Source organism: Lampetra fluviatilis, chromosome 24, assembly GCF_964198595.1.
Source record: "Lampetra fluviatilis chromosome 24, kcLamFluv1.1, whole genome shotgun sequence".
In the NCBI taxonomy this organism is placed as follows: domain Eukaryota; kingdom Metazoa; phylum Chordata; class Hyperoartia; order Petromyzontiformes; family Petromyzontidae; genus Lampetra; species Lampetra fluviatilis.
Window position 1 is genome coordinate 7873577 of NC_136298.1, and position 12323 is coordinate 7885899.

General features: G+C 56.4%; 1 long non-coding RNA gene across 1 annotated transcript; it reads left to right on the top strand.

The window, feature by feature from the left end:
• Positions 1–1862: 1862 nt before the first annotated feature.
• LOC144941115 (uncharacterized) lies at positions 1863–6826 on the top strand. The gene is made up of 2 exons (XR_013639222.1): positions 1863–2091; positions 5906–6826. It is a non-coding gene; the product is annotated as an uncharacterized LOC144941115 (long non-coding RNA).
• The last annotated feature ends 5497 nt before the right edge of the window (positions 6827–12323 follow it).

Genomic DNA, 12323 nt, shown 5'->3' on the forward strand with positions numbered 1-12323 from the left:
GTACACACACGCACGTACACACACGCGCGTACACACACGCACGTACACACACACACGTACACACACACACGTACACACGTACACACACACACGTACACACACGCGCGTACACACACACACGTACACACACACACACGTACACACGTACACACACACACGTACACACACGCGTACACACACGCGCGAACATGTGTAGGGGTGTTAGAGAGAGAGCCCGTTATGCATGGCAGCCTATGGTAAACAAACACAGTAGGCGGGGCTACATGTGTGCACAAGCAGGTGCCCTCTGCGACGTCCGCGCCAGACACCCTGGGGGGTCGATTCGGTCGTTATGATCCCCCGGGGCCCCACCCCTCAGGGAGGGGTTGGGTATAAAAGGGGAATGTATCGAAGGGCTCGGGAGTGATGTTTAGCTAAAGAAGAGGAGGCGGAAGACGTCTGAGATAGAGCCCTGGACTCCCCCTGGTACGCCGTCCTTATCAGGACCGCGCAGGCTCGAGCCAGTGGCGTGGTACCAGAGCCAGAGCCAGTGCTGGTCTGGACTCTGGGTACCGGGCCCGACTGACCAGTGTCGGGCCAAGATAGCCTCCCCTAGCCCATTAGTGGAGGACTCAGAGGCAGGCTAGGGTTAGCTAGAGAGGTGTGTCCTCAGATAGACGGGTGAGGGGGCCGATACCCCCTCAATTGTGTATGTCACAACGTTGGTGTTAAATAAACAAGTGTGCCTCCAACTCCGGTGTGAACGAGTCGTGAGCGTTACTACATCTGGCGTCAGAAGTGAAACAAAGTACGAACATGGATACACGCCGGACGACTCGAGTCGGGGTACCAGAGGCAGAAGACACCACTGCAGTCGGAGGGCCCGAGACGGCTGAAGATGCCATCGACCAGCCGGGGCTGGGCGCATCCACGCCACAGCAGCTGGAGGAAGGGGAGCCGTCGATGGAGGGGCTGAGGGAGGCGCACGCGAAGCTGACCGAGCTGCTGTACGCCGCAGCCGCCATGCTCGACACCATCACGCAGCTGGGGGCTGCGGGACCGCCACGGGGCAACGGCAGCCGACGATCACAGCGCCTTCCCGCCATTTCCACGGAGCAACATTTTGAAACTCCCGCCATCGCTGCAGCTGCTGTTGAGGGCGTGGCCGCTCTAAGCATCGCGTCCAACGGCGGGAGTACAGTACCTGCCGCGTCACCACCAACGGGCGGAACGTCACCACGGGTGCGACCGGCGATGCCATCGCTGGTTCGTGCCGACGCTGAGTTGAGTGAGGCGGACGAGGGAGTGCGTTCTTCCTCTGCAGCCGCTGCCTTACATCAGCGGCTACCTCCACTCAAGGAATTTGTGGGCGAGGATGGCGACTGGGGCGGCTTCCAGCGGCGCTTCCTCGCTCACCAGGAGATGGCACAGTGGACAGACGCCGAGGCTCTCCGCGCGCTGCCAGCACTTCTCGACAGCGACGCCCTCGCCACTCTAACATCGGCTTCGAAGGAGAGGCGCTCCACGCTGCGGAAGGCGATGCAGGTGCTGTCGGCGGTATATGGTCCACCATCGGACTGTCGCCAACTCTTTTACGATCGCCAGCGGGGGACGAAGGAGTCGCCCCTGGCGTACCGCACAAGCCTCCTGGCACTGGCGAAGGAGGCCTTTCCACGAATGGATGACGAGGGTGTCGACGCCATGGTGACAGAGAAGATACTTTTGCTGGCGGACGACTTAGACATCGTCATTGTCGCACAGGACGATGCAGAGATGTGCTCCCTCCAAGCGGCCCGTCTTCTCCACGCAAACCTGTCCTCTCAACGACGGAAGGCCAGCAAGGCGGCGAGCGGGCGTGCCATCGCTGCAGCCACCCTCCCGGCGGAAGAGGTTTGCGCCATCGACCATCAACGGCAGCATGGAGCGGGAGTACGGGAGGACCGGGCCGGTTCAAGCCGTCTACAACATCCATCGTCGTCACCAGCGCTTCCACGCTGTTACAACTGCGGCATCCGGGGCCACGTCGCCTCGGGGTGCCGCTCTCCTGGGCAGCGCAGGACGACACCTCAACGGGACGCCGGCCCTCGTCACAAGCTCCACCATCATAATCCGGCGAGTCGCGGCACCCCTCACGTTTGGCCCACGCACACGCCCGTCGCACACTTAAACACCGCAGCGAAGGGGGGGCCAATATCGCGTACCATGGCACCAACACGCACCGCTCTGGGTACTCAGATTGAACCCAGCCAGTGGTCCGTGTTGGCCCATCGGGTTGTAGCCGCGTCGTCAGGGTCGTCGGCCGTTGTGGGTCACATCGATGGGGTCGAGGTGCGCATCCTGGTCGATACAGGAGCATCGGCGACCATTATTTCGGAGTTGATTTATAACATTCTCCCTGCCCAAAGCCGTCCCTTGATGCCTGTTAACGTGCCATTCTTTGCTGCTAACGGGGGTTCACTTGGCATCATCGGACAAATTCGAGCCCAAATTTGTGTCGGGGATATTAAATTATCTGGGCCGATTTTTGTTTCCTCCTCGCTGGCGGTTCCGTGCCTGCTGGGGACGGATTTCCTGGCCAAAATGCCGATTAGGATATTAATCGACCAGGGATGCATTGAGCTCCCATCGGGCCGACGCATGGCGTTTTTGCCATCCCCCGCTACGAGCCGGACGGCGTTCGCGACGGTGCCGGCGTTCGTAGATAGAACGGTGCGCGTTCCTCCGGGGGCGCAAATGTTAATTCCTTTGAGACTTCGGCGGCCCTTCGCTAAGGGCATTGGGGCTCAAGGGGTTTTGCTGGGACCGTCTAGGGCCGGGGTCAGTGGACCTAATTTACTCCCGGCCCAGACCATAGTGAGAGGGGATGGAGAACCCTTCATCGCGGTCCTCAATGTGGGCTCGCAGACGGTGGTGGTCCCACAGGGGACCGTGCTTGCTCACGCAACGCCGGTGCCCTGTGAGGAACCCGTCGCGAGTCATGTCGGCGCTGCCCCTGCACCGCGACCACATTCAGACAGCGATGAAGGGTGGCTCGAGGCGCTTTGCGCGGGATCGACGGACCTGTCAAATTTAGAGCGCCAACGTCTTAAGACACTACTGAGGGAATTTTCCGACGTTTTCAGTCGGGATAAATATGATTTGGGCTGCACTCATCTGCTGCGTCACCATATTGATACGGGTGACAGCGCGCCAATACGCCTAAATCCTTTTCGGTTGAGTCCCGCCGAAAAGGACCATGTCAAATCGGCTGTTGATGACATGCTAGCCGCCGACATAATTTCTCCCTCCAACAGCCCTTGGGGAGCGCCGATCGTCCTGGTTAAGAAGCAGGACGGTTCGTTGCGGTTTTGCGTTGACTTTCGGCGCCTTAATAAAATTACGGTTGCCGACGCATACCCGCTCCCACGGATGGACGAATCGCTTGACGCCTTGGCGGGAGCGCGATTCTTCTCCACATTGGACTTACTTTCGGGATTCTGGCAGCTTCCTCTGGACGATGATTCAAAGCCTAAAACTGCTTTCCGTACTCCGCACGGCCTGTTTCAATTCAACCGGTTGCCGATGGGCTTACACTCAGCGCCGGCAACTTTCCAGCGGTTGATGGAATTGGTTTTGGCTGGATTGCAATGGGAGTCGTGCCTGATTTATTTGGATGACGTCATTGTCTTTGGCAAAACTTTTGAGGAACATCTCCAGAGGTTGCGGGCGGTTTTCCTAAAGATGCGGGCTGCTAATTTGAAATTTAAGCCCCAAAAATGCCATTTGTTACGCGAGTCGGTGCGTTATTTGGGGCACATCGTGGGGCGCTCAGGTATTTCTACCGATCCCGCCAAAACGCAGTGTGTAAGCTCCTGGCCGACTCCCACCTCAGTGGGAGAGGTTAGGAGTTTTATTGGGTTTGCGTCGTATTATAGACGCTTCGTCGCTAATTTTGCGACTATCGCCAAACCCCTACATGCTTTAACATCTAAAGGGGTTCGGTTTTGCTGGGGTCAGGAGGAGGAGGCTGCTTTTTGCTCCCTTCGGGATGCTTTGGTAAACGCTCCTCCCCTGATTTACCCTGATTTTTCAAAACCGTTCTTGCTCGACACCGATGCGAGCAACACGGGTATTGGGGGCGTGCTCTCCCAGGTGGTTGACGGCGTGGAACATGTGGTTGCGTACGGCAGTCGGGTGTTGTCTCCAGCGGAGCAACGATATTGTGTCACCCGTAGGGAACTGTTGGCAATTGTCCATTTCATCCAACAGTATCGCCCATATCTGTACGGTCGGCGTTTCACCGTCCGCACAGATCATGCGGCACTGCAGTACGCCCTGAGGGTTCAACAGCCATCGGGACAATTGTCCCGATGGTTGGAGGTCCTCCAGGATTACGATTTCCAAACCACATACCGTAAGGGCGTTCGCCACACCAACGCGGACGCTCTGTCACGCTTGCCAACCGCCTCCGAGTGTGCATGCCTCCTGGGGTCTGGACATTGCAGGCCTCCAGGGGACACATCGCTACCTGTCTTGGCGGCCGCCAACGACGACGATGCAGTGGTTCCTAATTCGATCGAACAACAGGGCAAAGATTCCCTGTTGGGGTTGCCCGTCATTGAATGGGGGCGCCTCCAGATGGAGGATGTCTCCCTCCTCGGGTGGCGACGTCGCGTGGGCGGTGCGGCGGGGGGAAAAAGAGGTGGTTCCGACGCATGGGAAATGTGCCAAGGTCTGCTGATGCATTGGGACGGGAAGTCACGCCGACATCGGCTGGTGGTCCCTACTGGGTTGCGGGGTAGGGTGGTATGGGCCGCTCATGAGCGCCTCCTACACCTGGGGACCCAAAAGACTCTCGCCTTGTTGCAACTTGATTTTTATTGGCCTGGCATGACGAGGGATGTTGGGGATTTGTTGGGATCATGCCCTCAATGTGCACAACGCAAACCGCCGGCACGGGAGTCTAACCCGCCTTTGCAATCGATCAAAGTGTCCAGGATAAACGAGCTGGTCGCTCTGGACATTTTGGGACCATTCCCCGCCACCCCCAGGGGGAATAGATATTTGTTGACTGGTGTCGAGTATTTTACACGCTGGCCTATGGCCTGGCCTCTGGCCAACCAGTCGGCAGCAGCCATCGTGGAGGCCTTTGTTCAGGGTTATGTCCTGGACAAAGGTGCTCCGGAGAGGTTGCTGACCGACCAGGGCAGAAATTTTTCCGGTAAACTACTCAGACAAGTCTGCGATCTCCTGGGCACAAAGAAAATTCGGACCTCCCCATATCACCCACAAACTGACGGGATGGTCGAACGTTTGCATCGCACCATCTCGTCCATGTTATCACAACAAGTTTCGGACTCGCAAACGGATTGGGACCTACAAATTCAGGGGGTCTTGGCGGCGTACCGGATGGCACCCCATGCAGCTACGGGGTTTTCTCCCTTTTACCTCATGTACGGCCGAGAACCAGACCCGCCTGTTCGTGCCCAGTTGCGGATCCCCGTGCCGCAGGGAAAAACTAATCTGGCTGACCATGTTAAATTTAATCTGGACAAATTGACCGAGGCACGGGATGCTGCAATGCAAAACTCTGACCTCCGTCAGAAGGCGAATGAGCGCCTCAGATTGAGTCGAGCGCACATACTGCAGTGGAAGCCGGGGGACAAGGCATGGTTGCACTGCCCCCAGGTGCCACTGGCAACCTCCTCTAAACTGGTGCGGCCGTGGCGGGGCCCTGTGGAAGTGGTGGAGGTGTTACGTCCGCAGTGCGTGCGCATAAAGTGGGGGAAGCGGAGATGGTTCGTGCACCCCTCTAGGTTGAAACCCTTCGCAGCGGTACACAATCCCACTTCACACGCGCGTGGCCAAACGTGTGGGGGGTCGGCCGACTCGCTGGGTCCGTCTCCGTCGCTCTCACCTAATGCCTTGCCGGCTGTGCCACCTTCAGGAGCATCGGGAGTGACGGGCTCACGCCCGATCACCCCTCCTGCGGATACCGAGGGTCACGCGGAGTCGGATGAATGCTCACCCCAAGACGGACAGTCGCCACCTGATGGTCCGCCACGCGGGGTTACCCCGTGCGAGGGTCCCGCTGCAAGGACGCGCGCTAAAATGCGCAAACTGTTGTGAGGCCGGAAAATGTGTACATAGCTGTTGTGTTTATTGGGTGTTGTGTGGGTGGTGTGTTCCCCGCTCCTCGGATGTACATATGTTGGGTTCACCGTGTGTTGTGTGTGCGTGGTGGGTTCCCTGCTGATTGTATATAGGCTGTTTTTTTTACGGAATTCGTATTTATTCGGGGGGGGGTGCGTCGGGTTGTTTCTCATCTTGTTGTTGCGTTCTTGTTCTGGTTCCTGTTATTGTTCAAAAATAGTGAGGCACACGCGCGGTCAGGGGGTGAAGGCACCTTTATTGTCAAATTTTTGTATGTTGGCAGCCGGGACGGCTGCATGCTATGCGGGGGGGAGTGATGTAGGGGTGTTAGAGAGAGAGCCCGTTATGCATGGCAGCCTATGGTAAACAAACACAGTAGGCGGGGCTACATGTGTGCACAAGCAGGTGCCCTCTGCGACGTCCGCGCCAGACACCCTGGGGGGTCGATTCGGTCGTTATGATCCCCCGGGGCCCCACCCCTCAGGGAGGGGTTGGGTATAAAAGGGGAATGTATCGAAGGGCTCGGGAGTGATGTTTAGCTAAAGAAGAGGAGGCGGAAGACGTCTGAGATAGAGCCCTGGACTCCCCCTGGTACGCCGTCCTTATCAGGACCGCGCAGGCTCGAGCCAGTGGCGTGGTACCAGAGCCAGAGCCAGTGCTGGTCTGGACTCTGGGTACCGGGCCCGACTGACCAGTGTCGGGCCAAGATAGCCTCCCCTAGCCCATTAGTGGAGGACTCAGAGGCAGGCTAGGGTTAGCTAGAGAGGTGTGTCCTCAGATAGACGGGTGAGGGGGCCGATACCCCCTCAATTGTGTATGTCACAACGTTGGTGTTAAATAAACAAGTGTGCCTCCAACTCCGGTGTGAACGAGTCGTGAGCGTTACTACACATGCAAACCCAAGCCACACGGGAGCCCATTGAGACAACAGGTCTCTTTGTGAGTCTCAGTGTGCACATACAACGCAACACAAATACATTTCACTGCAAAGAACCCCAATTGCTAAAACAATGAACAAGGGCATTTCTCAACAAATAATCACAAGCAAAAATAACTATATCGCCCAAGAAGAATCAGTTTTCTTCTTCTTCTCTTTACAGATGTTAAATATTCAGTGTCCACCCTATGGTGTGTGTGTGTAATACGAGACGCAACTTTAACGATACTTCAAGCACGTTTCATTGTTGCGTTTGCATCCCTGCGAGCCTCCTCATTGTGCCTTTCTTTAGCCATGCGAGTGACTGACGCATCTCTCACGTGAGATGATGATGATGGTGGTGGTGATGGTGACAGCCCCTATGAATGTGAATGGGTCACTCTTATTAAAGTCTTAACCCTTTAGCTGTAACCCATACAGAGACGGGGCCCGATTTGTACCGACAATTATCTGGCACGCGATGATGTCGCGTGATATTTGCAGTTAACAGAAAATACAAACTAAACTCCAGCACACACTCTTCATGTAATTGGCGACGTTTCGGACAATACTCCTTCTTGATAGCTCACACGTGACGAACGTGGTAAAAAAAAGGTGTTGTTAAATAACCCCTAATATCGTGAAGGGTCACATATTTACCAATACTCTGGTCAGAATATACGTTTACCTTTTAAAGGCAGAGTGTTAAAGTTATTAGTCGCAACTTGTAATGGAACGGATAACATTGACGAAGAGAGCTTTCAAGGCCGTACGGGGCTGACGTTTGGGACGCGCTGATTCTTGGCATGGCATTGCCCACTGCTTGCTTGAATGCAGCGGTCCTCAAAGGCCACGAACATGACTCATGGCACTGGGAGAATGAGGCACGAGTCTCCATCCAGCAGTGGATATATTGACCACGGTTGCTGCTGCTGCTGCTGCTGATGATGAATATAAGTCATCATGAATATAAGTCATCATCATCATCCCATTGATTCGTTGACAAGAAAGAAAGAAAACAACCCCAATGAATATTGGGCAATGAATAATCAACCAGAGAAACAACGACAGTCCCACACACACACACAGGCACAAAAGGAAAATAAAACGCCTAATATATTTATTTTACGAAATCAAAGCGCGCGTCTGTGGTTGGCTAATTGCTCAGGTGCGGTCCCGCGAGCAGCCAGGTGCTGCACATCGTGGGGGGGCAGGTGGCGCGTGGCGAGTGAGTTTTATGGATGGGTCTGTGTTGGCGAGAGAGTGTGCAGTGTTGTGTAAACGTGAGATGTCTCCACCCACCATCACCCACCATCACCCATCACCCACCACCACCCACCAGAAAACGGCTGCAATAAAACTGACCAAAAGAGTTTGGAACAAACCATATTCTTCTTACGACCGTCTCTGCCTTCCCTTCCTTCACCTGCCGCTGCAATTTCGCGAAACACTCCCATCAACCTCTCTCCTGCTTCCTATGCACGTTGGACTTCTTTCGCACCGTACGTAGCCAAGCGTGCGACTCGGAGGAGGTGCCACGAGACGCTGCTGCCGGGGACTTCATGGGGTCAGCTGCTCGGACTTGATGTCTCCACGCGCTCCTCGCCTGTACCATATACTCCACGTGTATATCGCGACCCCATAGACTCCAACGTGCTTACACGACCCACAGGCGTGTATAGAGACCCATAGATTCACAAAGACCACCACATACACTTATATAGAGACCCATAGACTTACGTAAAGACACGTACAATCGGTGGTGTGGCCAACACCACGCTCGGCCACCTTCATCTCCCCAGTGACGATGCTTGCACACTACACCAGGTACTCGTTTGAGGCTGAGTCGACCTAGGCGAGGCCCAGGACCGGTTCAGACAATCGTCGCTGGGTGTTGGGCCCGTGAGCGGGAATCGAACTCGTGTCGCCGGGTTCGTAGCGCAGCGCGCCGCTAACCACTCACACTACACACACAAGGCACTCACACACGCGCGCACACACGCACGCACACGCAGGCAGGCCGCTACATGATTTGCCTGAGGAATGCAAAACAAACAGCAGAAGACGCCAGCCGAGCAGCTGCTCCCTGCACCTAATTCCGCCGCCCGAAATTCGCGATCTGATAGAAGCCTCGCTCCCCCCCCCAACTCCCTCCGCGTTCTTCCCTAGAGCCGGGCCACCCCAGTTCGCATCTGGTCCACGCCCCGTCCTATCCTGCCCCAGCCGGTTCAATTCTGCCCCCATGATAAGCCAGCCGCTTGTTGGCAGACATCAATCGCCCCAGACCCTCTCTCCCCCCCCCCCCGCGCTTCTGAATTCTTGGAGTCAAGATAAAAAAATGTTGGTAACCGATATTTAACCGGTCTCGACTCATTAAGAATACTCAAAGTACGCGTGCACAACGCTTGCGATTGTTACACCTCGCCAGCAATCTCTACACCAACAGCGAGGCCTTGACATTAAGCCATAAATAGGCGACGTTTCGGGTGATGGTGCTTTTTCGTCGTAGATACAATGAATAGGGCCCATTGCCCGAAACGTCGCCTATTATATAGCAGTTGGGTTTTTTTGTCATTTAAAGCGACGGTGTTATTGACTAATGTGTGGATTTTTTGTTGATGTTGTGTTGTTGACGTATGAACCGGGGAGGAGAGAGTGTGCACGTGTTTAAACTTGGGTGCGCTCTTCACGGTTTAAAATGCAAACTCGCGTAAGTGGGAGATGATTGTAACGTGTTGGAGGCAGGCGCGAGCCAGCGAGCGAGACGTTTCGTCTGATGTTGCATTCCGAGTGAAAGGCTCATGTCAACACAAGGTGCTAATTAATTAAGCGACGGGAGTTGTATGCTCATTTGCATCGGGAGCGGAGTGCGAGAGACAGAACAGAATGCACGCTCTGCCCAAAACGCAGATCGTATCTCTCTCCGTCTGTGTTCTCGCCACCCCCCTCCCCCTATTTAATATTTGCTTGATGTTTGTTTAAATTTGCCTGCCCCTAATACCCTCCTAACCCCCCCACCCCCGCCGCACTCGGCAGAGCCGGAATCACCCAGCAACAACCGGCGACCACACGCAGCACGCAGCACGCCTGCCTCGGGAGTTATGAATCGAATGAATGGATACCCTCGGGGGGGGGGGGGGGGTAGGGGTCTCAGCGCCACGTTCCTGCACCTCGATCCGAGTCTGCCGATTAAAAAATCCTCCCCATTATCGAGTTGATTGGCGCTGCACGCGCCTGATGCTTGCTGCACGCGCGCGCGCACACACAGACACACAGAGCGACGACGCAGGCAGCCCGATACAAAATGAAAATCGTGAGCGTCTCTCTTTTTCTCTTTCTCTCTTTCTGCGTTGCGCGTTAGTGCGCGCGTTTGTCCCCACGTGACGTTACAAGCAAACGATTCGAATCGATGACGCGTCGTGCGCGTATTGTGACGAATCGATGCGCGCGTGTGCACGCACGCGGATTCAATGCATCGAGCGTGAGCGCAAGAATTGATTGTTTTTCATCGATGCATCGCTACAGGATCACAACCCTCCTCCAATTCCTCCTCCCTCCCCCCTCCTCCTAATCATCTATCTACCCTCATTGTCGACCTCCTCATCTACATCTCCTCCTCATCATCACCAACATCATTGATCCACCCCTCCTTCGCCTCGGAGCCCGGAAAAGCGAAAGAGGGTGAGGGTGGGGGGTGAGGGTGGGGGGTGAGGGTGGGGGGTGAGTGGGGGATGAGTGGTGGGTGTGTGGGGGGGGGTAAGTGGGGGGTGGGGGTAGTTAAGAGTGTGGCAGGCAGCTGCCTCCTTCTCCATTGTGCCTCGCGGTCTCTAATCACCCAGCCTCGTGGCGCGCGCGCGACCCCGTCCCGCGTGCACGCGTGGACCGGGGGTGGGGGGAGAGGGGGTGGGGGGGAGAAGGGCTTGGTGGTGACGAGGGGGTGGGGCTGGGTCAGGCCGACGCTAAATAAAAGTAGCAAAAACCCCAAAGAGAAAGAAGGGAGAGGCTGCTGCGACGGTCGCGGGGAGGGGTTCGGGCGGCACGCGTGCGCTGAGTTGGCAGCGGATAATCCCCCCCCCGCCCCTCGCCCTACTACCCCCCCCCCTCCCCCCGCTATATTCAGCGAGAGAGTGGCGGTAGCAAGCAGCCCCCACTCCACTCCCCCATCCGCACGCACAATTACCACCCCAAACCCTCCTCGCCCCTCCTCCTCCTCTCTCCCTTCTGCCCTCGGCTATTCACGCACAGAGCAACAGATGGTTTGAGGCCAACGGCATGGGGGCCTCTGTGTCTGTGTGGTGAAGTTAAGGGGGGGTGGGTTGGTTGGTTGGAGGGAGGGATGAGGGATGGAGGGGGGGGCACGAGGGGTCAATGTCTAGAGGGGTCAGCTGATTGGCTGGGGTTAGAGGGGGGGTACGGTGGGGGGGGGGCATTGTTGGAGAGAGGCGACCCACGGGGGTCCGGTAAAGCCTCGAGGCCATAGCAACAGCTGCTGCTGCTGTTGCTGCTGCTGTTGCTGCTGCTGCTGCTGCTGTTGCTTCCTGCTGCTGTTGCTGCTGCTGCTGCTGCTGTTGCCGTGTGCGCGCGGTGCGTCCCGTGCATCTGACGGTCAACAAAAGTTCGTCCGCCCGTCCGTCGGTCATTCCGTCCACGTGTCCGGTCCATAAAAAAAAGGTCCCATCGTTCATTCGGCCATCCACATCCACCTGCATCCATCCATCCACCTGCCAGACCCACGGCTCCGTCCCTTCCGTCGTTCACCCATCTACCTGTGCGTTCGCGCACGCACCTGTGAACGCATCCGTCCATCCAGCTGTAGAAGATGTTAACGCACACGTGCGTGCGCAATATGCATCGATCTTAGTTCTCTATTGTAACATTACATGGGCACGTGATTGGTTTTCTTGGTCTGTTGGCCACACGGAATTATATCGCTTCGGCAGCGTCGGTTTCAAGCAAGCGACACTTCAAGTTAACAGCTTTCGGCACCGTGCATCTCACCAGCAGCACCCACGGCTTCGATGAACAAAGACGCGCCGGGCTTGGCCGCGTGTCATTGGCAAGGGCCCTCCTCTGCCCTGTTGCCGTGTCTTCATCATGTCGTTGCCACTCGCCGCCGACGAACTCACTTGCTGCACGTAGCCCTCATCCCGTGCAGGCTTCGTCACGCTTGCCGGGCCGCGGATTGGGGAGGAGTGGGGGGGGGGGTTCCGTGCCGAATCCGTGCGTGATCCACCAACTCCTTTCTTACGCTCCTCTTGTAAACAAATAGAAAAAAAATTCCTCGCGGCAGCTGTGG